The sequence below is a fragment of the Coregonus lavaretus genome (assembly GCF_964263955.1).
Source record: "Coregonus lavaretus genome assembly, contig: HAP1_SCAFFOLD_1190, whole genome shotgun sequence".
Classification (NCBI taxonomy): domain Eukaryota; kingdom Metazoa; phylum Chordata; class Actinopteri; order Salmoniformes; family Salmonidae; genus Coregonus; species Coregonus lavaretus.
Genome location: NW_028160061.1, coordinates 134,852 through 150,000, shown reverse-complemented (window position 1 = coordinate 150,000; position 15,149 = coordinate 134,852). Strand labels below are relative to the sequence as shown.

At 46.1% G+C, this 15,149-nt stretch overlaps 1 pseudogene across 1 annotated transcript in view; it reads right to left on the bottom strand.

The window, feature by feature from the left end:
- The window catches only part of LOC311122226 (protein Hook homolog 3-like), a 46,392-nt pseudogene that overhangs the window by 2,470 nt on the left and 28,773 nt on the right, over window positions 1-15,149 (bottom strand). The window contains exons 7-8 of the transcript in view: window positions 15,031-15,114; window positions 3,973-4,136 (exon numbers count right to left, since the gene is read on the bottom strand). The product of the transcript in view is annotated as a protein Hook homolog 3-like (transcript). The remainder of the gene's footprint in view (window positions 1-3,972; window positions 4,137-15,030; window positions 15,115-15,149) is intronic.

The following is a 15,149-nucleotide window of genomic DNA, read 5'->3' as shown; positions in this document are numbered from 1 at the left end:
GTTGATGACCCAGTCAGAGTGAGTGAGTCCCTGGCCTCAAGGTAGTGAGGTTCCGTGGGTGAGGGTGACCCAGACACCATGGGTGAGATGACTCCCAGGCACTGTGTTTTTACCTCAGGTCAAACAGGGGCAGCGAGGGGACAGAGGCCACCACCGGGGGGTTAGGGCCAGGGCCGGGAGGGCAGGGTGAAAGGGAGGGGCTGGTAGCCCAGAGTGAGAGCGCCTGCTGTGAGAGCCCAACGGTTAGTGGCTGGTCTAGGATCAGTTTAGCCTTTTAGATCATATAATGAATAAGACGATATGGAGAGGGAGGACCTGATACTAGATCAGCACTCCTACTCTGAGATGCTTTATTAATATCAATTTTCTACATCTTATTAAACCAGGCCCAGGTCTGGACTGGACAATAATAGAGGCCGGGGCACAGCTGATCTTCAGAGGTAAGACCGTCTCAAAGGGCATTAGTCTTATAGAGAAGAGAGGCAGTATGGGTATGGGAGGCTCTAGATGACCCACACTGTCCCCTTTCCTCCCGGCCGGCTCGGCCCTCCCCTCTTGCTCCGTGGCTGAGTGACTCATTGCCAACTTACAGAACAGGGCTGCGGGCAGCTGAGCGAAAATTGAGGAAAACTAAACGTCTGGAGAACCTATCATCCTTTCACTCCCTCCTCTCTACCTTCTCTTACTCTGTATCCGCTGCTAAAGCCCCTTTCTACCACTAAATTTCAACCCTAGGAATCTCTTTTCCACCTTCTCCTCCCTCCTTAAATCCTCCACACCTCCCCTCCCTCTTCCCTCTCTGCGGACGACTTTGTCAACCACAAGGTTGACGACATCCGCTACTCATTCACTCAACCTATTGAGTCTCACTCACACAGAACTACCCTACGCCTTGACCTCTTTCTCCCCTCTCTCCAGATGACATCCTGCGACTAGTGAGGTCTGGCCGCCCGACAACCTGCCCGCTCGACCCCATCCCCTCCTCCAGATCATCTCTGGAGACCTTCTCCCATTCCTCATCAACTCATTCCTGACTACTGGCTGCATCCCCTCTGACTTCAAAATGGTCAGAGTTGCTCCCCTCCTCAAGAAACCAACACTCGACTCACTTGAGCGTGCTGTCTCTGATCAACTCTCTCGCTATCTCTCTCAGAATGATCTTCTTGACCCTAACCAGTCAGGCTTCAAGACGGGTCACTCAACGGAGACTGCTCTTCTGTGTCACGGAGGCTCTCCACATTGCCAAAGCTGACTCTCTCTCTCTCTCCTCTGTTCTCCTCCTCCTAGATCTATCAGCTGCCTTCGACATCGTGAACCATCCAATCCTCCTCTCCACCCTCTCAGGGTTGGGCGTCTCAGGCTCTGCACACTCTTGGATTGCATCCTACCTGGCAGGCCGCTCCTACCAGGGGATGTGGAGAGGATCTGTGTCTGCACCACGTCCTCTCACTACTGGTGTCCCCCAGGGCTCGGTTCTAGGCCCTCTCCTCTTCTCTCTATACACCAAGTCACTCTGCTCCGTCATATCCTCACATGGTCTCTCCTATCATTGCTATGTGGATGACACTCAACTACTTTTCTCCTCCCCCCCCCCCCTTCAGACACCCAGGTGGCGACAAGCATCTCTTGGGTGCCTGGCAAATATCTCAGCTTGGATGTCGGCCCACCACCTCAAGTTCAACCTCGACAAGACGGAACTGCTCTTCCCGGACATGATTTGGAAAGGCACACACCTGTCTATATAAGGTCTCACAGTTGACAGTGCATGTCAGAGCAATAACCAAGCCATGAGGTCGAAGGAATTGTCCGTAGAGCTCCGAGACAAGATTGTGTCGAGGCACAGATCTGGGGAAGGGTACCAAAACATTTCTGCAGCTTTCAAGGTCCCCAAGAACACAGTGGCCTCCATCATTTTTAAATGGAAGACGTTTGGAACCACCAAGACTCTTCCTAGAGCTGGCCGCCCGGCCAATCTGAGCAATCGGGGGAGAAAGGCCTTAGTCAGGGAGGTGACCAAGAACCTGATGGTCACTCTGACAGAGCTCCACAGTTCCTCTGTGGAGATGGTAGAACCTTCCAGAAGGACAACCATCTCTGCAGCACTCCGCCAATCAGGCCTATATGGTAGAGTGGCCAGAAGGAAGCCACTCCTCAGTAAAAGGCACATGACAGCCCGCTTGGAGTTTGCCAAAAGGCACCTAAAGGACTCTCAGACCATGAGAAACAAGATTCTCTGGTCTGATGGTACCAAGATTGAACTCTTTGGCCTGAATGCCAAGTGTCACGTCTGGAGGAAACCTGGCACCATACCCACGGTGAAGCATGGTGGTGGCATGCTGTGGGGATGTTTTTCAGCTGCAGGGACTGGGAGACTAGTCAGGATCAAGGGAAAGATGAACGGAGCAAAGTACAGAGAGATCCTTGATAAAAACCTGCTCCAGAGCACTCAGGACCTCAGACTGGGGCGAAGGTTCAGCTTCCAACAGGACAACGACCCTAAGCACACAGCCAAGACAAGTCTCTGAATGTCCTTGAGTGGCCCAGCCAGAGCCCGGACTTGAACCCGATCTAATATCTCTGGAGAGACCTGAAAATAGCTGTGCAGGGATGCTCCCCATCCAACCTGACAGAGCTTGAGAGGATCTGCAGAGAAGAATGGGAGAAACTGCCCAAATACAGGTGTGCCAAGCTTGTAGCGTCATACCAAAGAAGATTCAAGGCTGTAATCGATGCCAAAGGTGCTTCAACAAAGTCCTGAGTAAATGGTCTGAATACTTATGTAAAATGTGATATTTCCGTTTTTTTAAATAGTTTTTATATTTCTAAATAAAATTAACTGTTTTTGCTTTGTCATTATGAGGTATTGTGTTTAGATTGATGAAGAAAAAACAATATTCCATTTGAGAACAAGGCTGTGAAGGGGTCTGAATACTTTTACGAATGCTCTGTATACATTTTAAACACAAAGGGATTCTGTAATTGTAAGCGGATCGAGCGAAGCACGTGTGACAGAAACGGACTGAAACTGCCCTGTCATCAATCTGAACTGCAGGGCGTGAACTAGAGGGGCTTGACCTAAGAACTGAACGACAAACTCATTCATAGTGCTCTTAAGGTGGGGCTGAGAACCAGCTATGTCACTACCTCCCTTCGTCACTGCCTGTCCTCCCTCCCCAGCCCATCTCCCTCCCTGTCAAGCCCTCCTCCACCCCAGCCCATCTCCCTCCCTGTCAAGCCCTCCTCCACCCCAGCCCATCTCCCTCCCTGTCAAGCCCTCCTCCACCCCAGCCCATCTCCCTCCCTGTCAAGCCCTCCTCCACCCCAGCCCATCTCCCTCCATGTCAAGCCCTCCTCCACCCCAGCCCATCTCCCTCCCTGTCAAGCCCTCCTCCACCCCAGCCCATCTCCCTCCCTGTCAAGACCTCCTCCACCCCCCAGACTGGACCTAGGCTCCACCCCCCCAGACTGGACCTAGGCTCCACCCCCCAGACTGGACCTAGGCTCCACCCCCCAGACTGGACCTAGGCTCCACCCCCCAGACTGGACCTAGGCTCCACCCCCCCAGACTGGACCTAGGCTCCACCCCCCCAGACTGGACCTAGGCTCCACCCCCCCAGACTGGACCTAGGCTCCACCCCCCCAGACTGGACCTAGGCTCCACACCCCCAGACTGGACCTAGGCTCCACACCCCCAGACTGGACCTAGGCTCCACCCCCCAGACTGGACCTAGGCTCCACCCCCCAGACTGGACCTAGGCTCCACCCCCCCAGACTGGACCTAGGCTCCACCCCCCCCAGACTGGACCTAGGCTCCACCCCCCAGACTGGACCTAGGCTCCACCCCCCCAGACTGGACCTAGGCTCCACCCCCCCAGACTGGACCTAGGCTCCACCCCCCCAGACTGGACCTAGGCTCCACCCCCCCAGACTGGACCTAGGCTCCACCCCCCCAGATGGACCTAGGGGTCTTACCTGAAGGTCTCCTCCTGGAGCTGTTCTAGGTGTGTCTGCAGCTGCAGGTGTCTGCGTCCCACAGGGCTGTTCAGGTCTTCTATGGAGTCAGACTGGTTGAGGCGCTCCATGAGGATCTGGTTCTCAGCCAGGAGACTACCCCTCTCCTCCTGTAGTGCTGCCACCTGGGGGGGCAGATGTGTAATTACATATACCAACCATCTGCTATTTACTTCAGTCTTTACAAGAATATCAGAGTTTTCTCTTTTGTATACATGAAAGGTACAGTAGTTACAAATCTGAATTGTTCTTCAACAGCAAAACTTTTTTTTCATGACCGCATTTCATGATCACATACAATTGATTTCAAATCAGGAAAAAAGCAAGCACACAAAACGAACCCACAAACTCTTTTCCAGTGCCAACTGGGCAACATGCTTTTATGTGGCCTTCTCAACAACGTGATGGCAGGATCAAACTCACTCCACACAGAAGCCAAGCAGGAGTGGTGTGTTCAGAAACAGTCATGGTGGTTCTACCTACTGTGTATGACTTCATTAAAACAGGCAGCTTAAGTGAAATGTAGCTTAGCAGCTGATAAAGCAACCTAACCCTAAAACACAGAGACCTACTGTCCTGTGAAACACCTAACCCTAAAACACAGAGACCTACTGTCCTGTGAAACACCTAACCCTAAAACACAGAGACCTACTGTCCTGTGAAACAGCTAACCCTAAAACACAGAGACCTACTGTCCTGTGAAACAGCTAGCCCTAAAACACAGAGACCTACTGTCCTGTGAAACAGCTAACCCTAAAACACAGAGACCTACTGTCCTGTGAAACACCTAACCCTAAAACACAGAGACCTACTGTCCTGTGAAACAGCTAACCCTAAAACACAGAGACCTACTGTCCTGTGAAACAGCTAGCCCTAAAACACAGAGACCTACTGTCCTGTGAAACAGCTAACCCTAAAACACAGAGACCTACTGTCCTGTGAAACACCTAACCCTAAAACACAGAGACCTACTGTCCTGTGAAACAGCTAGCCCTAAAACACAGAGACCTACTGTCCTGTGAAACAGCTAGCCCTAAAACACAGAGACCTACTGTCCTGTGAAACAGCTAGCCCTAAAACACAGAGACCTACTGTCCTGTGAAACAGCTAGCCCTAAAACACAGAGACCTACTGTCCTGTGAAACAGCTAACCCTAAAACACAGAGACCTACTGTAGTGTGAAACAGCTAGCCCTAAAACACAGACCTACTGTCCTGTGAAACAGCTAACCCTAAAACACAGAGACCTACTGTCCTGTGAAACAGCTAACCCTAAAACACAGAGACCTACTGTCCTGTGAAACAGCTAGCCCTAAAACACAGAGACCTACTGTCCTGTGAAACAGCTAGCCCTAAAACACAGAGACCTACGGTCCTGTGAAACACCTAACCCTAAAACACAGAGACCTACAGTACTGTGAAACACCTAACCCTAAAACACAGAGACCTACTGTAGTGTGAAACAGCTAACCCTAAAACACAGAGACCTACTGTAGTGTGAAACAGCTAACCCTAAAACACAGAGACCTACTGTAGTGTGAAACAGCTAACCCTAAAACACAGAGACCTACTGTCCTGTGAAACAGCTAACCCTAAAACACAGAGACCTACTGTCCTGTGAAACACCTAACCCTAAAACACAGAGACCTACTGTAGTGTGAAACAGCTAACCCTAAAACACAGAGACCTACAGTACTGTGAAACACCTAACCCTAAAACACAGAGACCTACTGTAGTGTGAAACAGCTAACCCTAAAACACAGAGACCTACAGTACTGTGAAACACCTAACCCTAAAACACAGAGACCTACTGTAGTGTGAAACAGCTAACCCTAAAACACAGAGACCTACTGTAGTGTGAAACAGCTAGCCCTAAAACACCAGTTCAACAACAAACGTGTTTTCTTCTGGCTCCAGAGAGACATCTTAAAGTGAAAGTTCTTAAAGAACTCTCTTCTCCAGCCACAATACCCTACTACTCTGGCATAGAAGCAAATGCTAACTAATGCATGGATCTCCACCTAGGTGGACGTGGAACTGCATAGATGACCAATGAGTCCAATGGCAGTTGGCAGCCAGGTAGGTTAACTCCCCATTGGCCATCTGTTGAGGAGGACCCCCCATTGGCCATCTGTTGAGGAGCACCCCATTGGCCATCTGTTGAGGAGCACCCCATTGGCCATCTGTTGAGGAGGACCCCCATTGGCCATCTGTTGAGGAGCACCCCATTGGCCATCTGTTGAGGAGGACTCCCATTGGCCATCTGTTGAGGAGCACCCCATTGGCCATCTGTTGAGGAGGACCCCCATTGGCCATCTGTTGAGGAGCACCCCATTGGCCATCTGTTGAGGAGCACCCCATTGGCCATCTGTTGAGGAGCACCCCATTGGCCATCTGTTGAGGAGGACCCCATTGGCCATCTGTTGAGGAGCTCCCCCATTGGCCATCTGTTGAGGAGGACTCCCATTGGCCATCTGCATGTTTCTCTACTGCTCTATTCTCTAGGCTAGAGGTTAAGAGCGTTGGGCCAGTAACCGAAAGGTCGGTTACTGGCCTGAGCTGACTAGGTGAAATCTGTCAATGTCCCCTTGAGCAAGGCACTACACCCTAATTGCTCCTGTAAGTCGCTCTGGATAAGAGCATCTGATAAATGACTAAAATGTAAAATGGTGAGACAGAAGACTGCTGCCGAGACCAAGCACCCAAGCACTTCTTACCACATGGACGTCTTGGTAACACACAAGGAAGTAAACATGGGGAGGGGGAGGAGAATTAGTCTGGACGGGCTGGGTGGGTGGTGCTTGGTGACACACAGAACTGAGATGGGCAGGACAGGACAGCTGACTAATACGGCACACAGGCTGGGTCTCAAATGGCACCCTATTCCCTATATAGTACACTACTATTGACCAGGGCCCATAAGGCATCACATAGGGCTCTGGTCAAAAGTAGTGCACAATATAGTGAATAGGGTGCCATTTTGGACGCACCCACAGTTAAAGGAGCCTGGATTTCAAACAGGACACGCTATTATAGAAGCAGACAGCAGACTTCAAATCCAGGGCTTTAAATTCACACGCCAAAACGACAAGGACTGAAAGAAATGAGGAATAAAAAGGTTATTTACCCTTTCCTCTAGTTCAATATACTCTAACCTCAGTCTATCTCGCTGCTCCTGTACATGGAAGGCCTTCAAAGCAAGGCACAGAGTAATGGAGTTTCAGTTCAGACAGAACAGGACAAGAGAATAGAATAGAACAGGATAATAGAATAGAACAGGAGAATAGAATAGAACAGGGGAATAGAATAGAACAGGAGAATAGAATAAAATAGAACATGGGAATAGAATAGAACAGGAGAATAGAATAGAACAGGAGAATAGAATAGAACAGGAGAATAGAATAGAACAGGATAATAGAATAGAACATGAGAATAGAACAGGAGAATAGAATAGAACAGGAGAATAGAATAGAATAGAACAGGAAAATAGAACAGAACAGGAGAATAGAATAGAACAGGAGAATAGAATAGAACAGGAGAATAGAATAGAACAGGATAATAGAATAGAACAGGATAATAGAACAGGAGAATAGAATAGAACAGGAGAATAGAATAGAACAGGAGAATAGAATAGAACAGGAGAATAGAATAGAACAGGAGAATCGAATAGAACAGGAGAATAGAATAGAACAGGAGAATAGAATAGAACAGGAGAATAGAACAGGAGAATAGAATAGAACAGGAGAATAGAATAGAACAGGAGAATAGAATGGAACAGGATAATAGAATGGAACAGGAGAATAGAATAGAACAGGAGAATAGAATAGAACAGGAGAATAGAATAGAACAGGAGAATAGAATAGAATAGAATAGAATAGAACAGGAGAATCGAATAGAACAGGAGAATCGAATAGAACAGGAGAATAGAATAGAACAGGAGAATAGAATAGAACAGAATAATAGAATAGAACAGGAGAATAGAATAGAATAGAACAGGGGAATAGAATAGAATAGGATAATCGAATAGAACAGGAGAATAGAATAGAACAGGAGAATAGAATAGAACAGGAGAATCGAATAGAACAGAATAATAGAATAGAACAGGAGAATCGAATAGAATAGAACAGGAGAATCGAATAGAATAGAACAGGAGAATAGAATAGGAGAATACAATAGAACAGGAGAATACAATAGAACAGGAGAATAGAATAGAACAGGAGAATAGAATAGAACAGGAGAATCGAATAGAACAGAATAATAGAATAGAACAGGAGAATCGAATAGAATAGAACAGGAGAATCGAATAGAATAGAACAGGAGAATAGAATAGAACAGGAGAATAGAATAGAACAGGAGAATAGAATAGAACAGGGGAATAGAATAGAACAGGAGAATAGAATAGAACAGGAGAATAGAACAGGAGAATAGAATAGAACAGGAGAATAGAATGGAACAGGAGAATAGAATAGAACAGGAGAATAGAATAGAACAGGAGAATAGAATAGAACAGGAGAATCGAATAGAACAGGAGAATCGAATAGAACAGGAGAATCGAATAGAACAGGAGAATAGAATAGAACAGGAGAATAGAATAGAACAGAATAATAGAATAGAACAGGAGAATAGAATAGAATAGAACAGGGGAATAGAATAGAATAGGATAATCGAATAGAACAGGAGAATAGAATAGAACAGGAGAATAGAATAGAACAGGAGAATCGAATAGAACAGAATAATAGAATAGAACAGGAGAATCGAATAGAATAGAACAGGAGAATCGAATAGAATAGAACAGGAGAATAGAATAGGAGAATACAATAGAACAGGAGAATACAATAGAACAGGAGAATAGAATAGAACAGGAGAATAGAATAGAACAGGAGAATCGAATAGAACAGAATAATAGAATAGAACAGGAGAATCGAATAGAATAGAACAGGAGAATCGAATAGAATAGAACAGGAGAATAGAATAGAACAGGAGAATAGAATAGAACAGGGGAATAGAATAGAACAGGAGAATAGAATAGAACAGGAGAATAGAACAGGAGAATAGAATAGAACAGGAGAATAGAATAGAACAGGAGAATAGAATAGAACAGGGGAATAGAACAGGAGAATAGAATAGAACAGGAGAATAGAACAGGATAATAGAATAGAACAGGATAATAGAACAGGAGAATAGAATAGAACAGGAGAATAGAATAGAACAGGAGAATAGAATAGAACAGGAGAATAGAATAGAACAGGAGAATAGAACAGGAGAATAGAATAGAACAGGAGAATAGAATAGAACATGAGAATAGAATAGAACATGAGAATAGAACAGGAGAATAGAATAGAACAGGAGAATAGAATAGAACAGGAGAATAGAATAGAACAGGAGAATAGAATAGAACAGGAGAATCGAATAGAACAGGAGAATAGAATAGAACAGGAGAATAGAATAGAACAGAATAATAGAATATAACAGGAGAATAGAATAGAATAGAACAGGAGAATAGAATAGAATAGGATAATCGAATAGAACAGGAGAATAGAATAGAACAGGAGAATAGAATAGAACAGGAGAATCGAATAGAACAGAATAATAGAATAGAACAGGAGAATCGAATAGAATAGAACAGGAGAATAGAATAGAACAGGAGAATAGAATAGAACAGGAGAATACAATAGAACAGGAGAATACAATAGAACAGGAGAATCGAATAGAACAGGAGAATAGAATAGAACAGGAGAATCGAATAGAACAGAATAATAGAATAGAACAGGAGAATCGAATAGAATAGAACAGGAGAATCGAATAGAATAGAACAGGAGAATAGAATAGAACAGGAGAATAGAATAGAACAGGAGAATAGAATAGAACAGGGGAATAGAATAGAACAGGAGAATAGAATAGAACAGGAGAATAGAATAGAACAGGAGAATAGAACAGGAGAATAGAATAGAACAGGAGAATAGAATAGAACAGGAGAATAGAATAGAACAGGAGAATAGAACAGGAGAATAGAATAGAACATGAGAATAGAATAGAATAGAACAGGAGAATAGAATAGAAAATGAGAATTGAATAGAACAGAACAGGAGAATAGAACAGAACAGGAGAATAGAATAGAACAGGAGAATAGAATAGAACAGAATAAAACAGGGGAATAGAATAGAACAGGAGAATAGAATAGAACAGGAGAATAGAATAGAACCGGAGAATAGAACAGAACAGGAGAATAGAAAAGGAGAATAGAATAGAACAGGAGAATAGAATAGAACAGGATAATAGAATAGAACAGGAGAATAGAATAGAACAGGAGAATAGAATAGAACAGGAGAATCGAATAGAACAGGGGAATAGAATAGAACAGGGGAATAGAATAGAACAGGGGAATAGAATAGAACAGGATAATAGAATAGAACAGGAGAATAGAATAGAACAGGAGAATAGAATAGAACAGGAGAATAGAATAGAATAGGATAGAATAGAACAGGACAATGTTATCAAATAGAGCAGAGAACAGATGGAATACAGTACTCAGTTCTAGAATACTAGAATGTAGAAAAGCTGGATGCCATTTGGTGTTATTGGTGGGATCAGATAGCCTAAATTGAATGCAGTCCTACCATGTTTAGAGGTTTTCACAGGTCCAACAGACTCCAAATTCGGGTCCTAAATTCTGACTTTTGTCTCGGATCTGGGTCGGGTCTGATTTAAACTCAGCAACAAAATAAATGTCCTCTCACTGTCAACTGCGTTCATTTTCAGCAAACCTAACATGTGTAAATATTTGTATGAACATAACAAGATTCAACAACTGAGACATAAACTGAACAAGTTCCACAGACATGTGACAAACAGAAATGAAATAATGTGTCCCTGAACAAAGGGGGGGTCAAAATCAAAAGTAACAGTCAGTATCTGGTGTGGCCACCAGCTGCATTAAGTACTGCAGTGCATCTCCTCCTCATGGACTGCACCAGATTTGCCAGTTCTTGTTGTGAGATGTTACCCCACTCTTCCACCAAGGCACCTGCAAGTTCCTGGACATTTCTGGGGGGATTGGCCCTAGCCCTCACCCTCCGATCCAACAGGTCCCAGACGTGCTCAATGGGATTGAGATCCGGGCTCTTCGCTGGCCATGGCAGAACACTGACATTCCTGTCTTGCAGGAAATCACGCACAGAACGAGCAGTATGGCTGGTGGTATTGTCATGCTGGAGGGTCATGTCAGGATGAGCCTGCAAGAAGGGTACCACATGAGGGAGGAGGATGTCTTCCCTGTAACGCACAGCGTTGAGATTGCCTGCAATGACAACAAGCTCAGTCCGATGATGATGTGACACACCGCCCCAGATCATGACGGACCCTCCACCTCCAAATCGATCCCGCTCCAGAGTACAGGCCTCGGTGTAACGCTCATTCCTTCAACAATAAACGCGAATCCGACCATCACCCCTGGTGAGACAAAACCGCGACTCGTCAGTGAAGAGCACTTTTTGCCAGTCCTGTCTGGTCCAGCGATGGTGGGTTTGTGCCCATAGGCGACGTTGTTGCCGGTGATGTCTGGTGAGGACCTGCCTTACAACAGGCCTACAAGCCCTCAGTCCAGCCTCTCTCAGCCTATTGCGGACAGTCTGAGCACTGATGGAGGGATTGTGCGTTCCTGGTGTAACTCGGGCAGTTGTTGTTGCCATCCTGCACCTGTCCCGCAGGTGTGATGTTCGGATTTACCGATCCTGTGCAGGTGTTGTTAGACGTGGTCTGCCACTGCGAGGACGATCAGCTGTCCGTCCTGTCTCCCTGTAGCGCTGTCTTAGGCGTCTCACAGTACAGACATTGCAATTTATTGCCCTGGCCACATCTGCAGTCCTCATTTTTCCTTGCAGCATGCCTAAGGCACGTTCACGCAGGTGAGCAGGGACCCTGGGCATCTTTCTTTTGGTGTTTTTCAGAGTCAGTAAAAAGGCCTCTTTAGTGTCCTAAGTTTTCATAACTGTGACCTTAATTGCCTACTGTCTGTAAGCTGTTAGTGTCTTAACGACTGTTCCACAAGTGCATGTTCATTAATTGTTTATGGTTAATTGAACAAGCATGGGAAACAGTGTTTAAACCCTTTACAATAAAGATCTGTGAAGTCATTTCGATTTTTACGAATTATCTTTGAAAGACAGGGTCCTGAAAAAGGAAGTTTATAATAAGGGTCTCGGGTATGTGCAATTAAAATGTATTTACCGACTGAACCTGTCCTCTGTTCATTTAATTTGTGTGGGGTAATGAGAACTGTCCTCTGTTCATTTAATTTGTGTGGGGTAATGAGAACTGTGCAAGCTTGATATCTGTGTCAGCCAGTTGCAACTCAATAAAACGTATAGCTTACAGTAAAGTCCAGCTGAAACTGGTTCCGGCTGCTCACCTCACGTGTGCCTGCTGCTGAGGAGAAAGACAGCAAGTGAAAGGAGCCTTGTCCAGGCTACTGTTGATTGAGAAGATGGAGGCCTTTTTCACTGAAGTAAAACATAATTAGAGAAGAAAGAGTGTAGTGAAAAGAAGCCGACAAGGGGAATGTCCTCGCGGACAAAGTTTAACATTGTAGTGGACAAAGATGAGAAGAACGTTGGCACGGCCAAATGGACTGTGTGAATCATGAGAAGAACGTTGGCACGGCCAAATGGACCGTGTGAATCATGAGAAGAACGTTGGCACAGCCAAATGGACCGTGTGAATCATGAGAAGAACGTTGGCACGGCCAAATGGACCGTGTGAATCATGAGAAGAACGTTGGCACGGCCAAATGGACCGTGTGAATCTCGCTATTCCGGTTTGATGCAATTTTCTATATTTCTATTATTTATTTTCGTATTTATTATAATTTGTTTTATCATTATTATTATTTTAGGCCTATTTAAAAATCTCAAATAGTTATTTAAATATGCAAAAAGTGTTTTGTTTTATTTTTATGAGTGGGCTAAATTAAGTTCGAAGTGTCTTTTTAATTTTGTGCTCCGTATTTAGTTTAAGATAGGTTAAAAGTAGGCCTGTTATAAAATAAATAGCATTAGCCTATTGTTGTCATTTGTTGGGTAGGCACTTGCCTTTGTTGGTAATTGCTGCAAAATAGGCCTGTTCAAAACTTGTGAAAATTTAAACCAGTTCTTTATTAAAATGTTTTGTTTCATTCTATTCAGCCATTTTCTTTGGCCAAATTAAGTTCCAACTGTAAATGTTGTGTTTGACGTGGATCATTTGGCCAAATCTCCCTCGTTTATTGATGGCGCTGGCAGCGCCCAGTCAGAGGGTTCTTTATCACTCTTTCTACTCTCGGATCTGAACCAGCACCGGATTGTTTGGGTCTGTTTTTCCACAAGCCTTTTCGGAACGGGTCTGACTGTCCTCAGGTCCATGGAACGGGTCTGACTGTCCTCAGGTCCATGGAACGGGTCTGACTGTCCTCATGTCCATTCGGAACGGGTCTGACTGTCCTCAGGTCCATTCGGAACGGGTCTGACTGTCCTCATGTCCATTCGGAACGGGTCTGACTGTCCTCATGTCCATTCGGAACGGGTCTGACTGTCCTCATGTCCATTCGGAACGGGTCTGACTGTCCTCATGTCCATTCGGAACGGGTCTGACTGTCCTCATGTCCATTCGGAACGGGTCTGACTGTCCTCATGTCCATTCGGAACGGGTCTGACTGTCCTCATGTCCATTCGGAACGGGTCTGACTGTCCTCATGTCCATTCGGAACGGGTCTGACTGTCCTCAGGTCCATGGAACGGGTCTGACTGTCCTCAGGTCCATTCGGAACGGGTTTGACTGTCCTCATGTCCATTCGGAACGGGTCTGACTGTCCTCATGTCCATTCGGAACGGGTCTGACTGTCCTCAGGTCCATGGAACGGGTCTGACTGTCCTCAAGCCATTCGGAACGGGTCTGACTGTCCTCAGGTCCATTCGGAACGGGTCTGACTGTCCTCAGGTCCATGGAACGGGACTGACTGTCCTCAGGTCCATGGAACGGGACTGACTGTCCTCAGGTCCATGGAACGGGACTGACTGTCCTCAGGTCCATGGAACGGGACTGACTGTCCTCAGGTCCATGGAACGGGACTGACTGTCCTCAGGTCCATGGAACGGGACTGACTGTCCTCAGGTCCATTCGGAACGGGACTGACTGTCCTCAGGTCCATTCGGAACGGGTCTGACTGTCCTCAGGTCCATGGAACGGGACTGACTGTCCTCAGGTCCATGGAACGGGACTGACTGTCCTCAGGTCCATTCGGAACGGGACTGACTGTCCTCAGGTCCATGGAACGGGACTGACTGTCCTCAGGTCCATTCGGAACGGGTTTGACTGTCCTCAGGTCCATTCGGAACGGGTCTGACTGTCCTCAAGCCATTCGGAACGGGACTGACTGTCCTCAGGTCCATGGAACGGGTCTGACTGTCCTCAGGTCCATTCGGAACGGGTCTGACTGTCCTCAGGTCCATTCGGAACGGGACTGACTGTCCTCAGGTCCATGGAACGGGACTGACTGTCCTCAGGTCCATTCGGAACGGGACTGACTGTCCTCAGGTCCATTCGGAACGGGACTGACTGTCCTCAGGTCCATTCGGAACGGGTCTGACTGTCCTCAGGTCCATTCGGAACGGGTCTGACTGTCCTCAGGTCCATTCGGAACGGGTCTGACTGTCCTCAGGTCCATTTGGAACGTGTCTCATTTTTTGAAAATGTATTTATGCATATCGGGATCGGGTTGAAAAGCCACTGATCCATTTTGGAATGGGTCCAACTTTTTGGACCAGTGAAGACCTCTACTGTAAACCTTTACCCATGGTATTCATATGTAGGTTTTAACCATTGCACTGAGGATATTCATTCCAACAACCATTATAACAAAGGTTTGACTTACTTTCAACTATAGGACACCATAGTGAACCATGACCTTGAACTACAGCTGTCCAGTATCTAATTGAAGTCAGAGAGAGCACTGTTCACGTAAAGGAATAGAACCAAACTTAAGGCCAACCTGCATGTCCAGCTCGTGACATCTCTGTGCGATCTCCTCCTTGGTGGCTAGAGCCTGGTTCAGATCCTCCACCGTCTTCTTCAGCTGGAAATAAAACTAATACCTCAGAACTAACATGG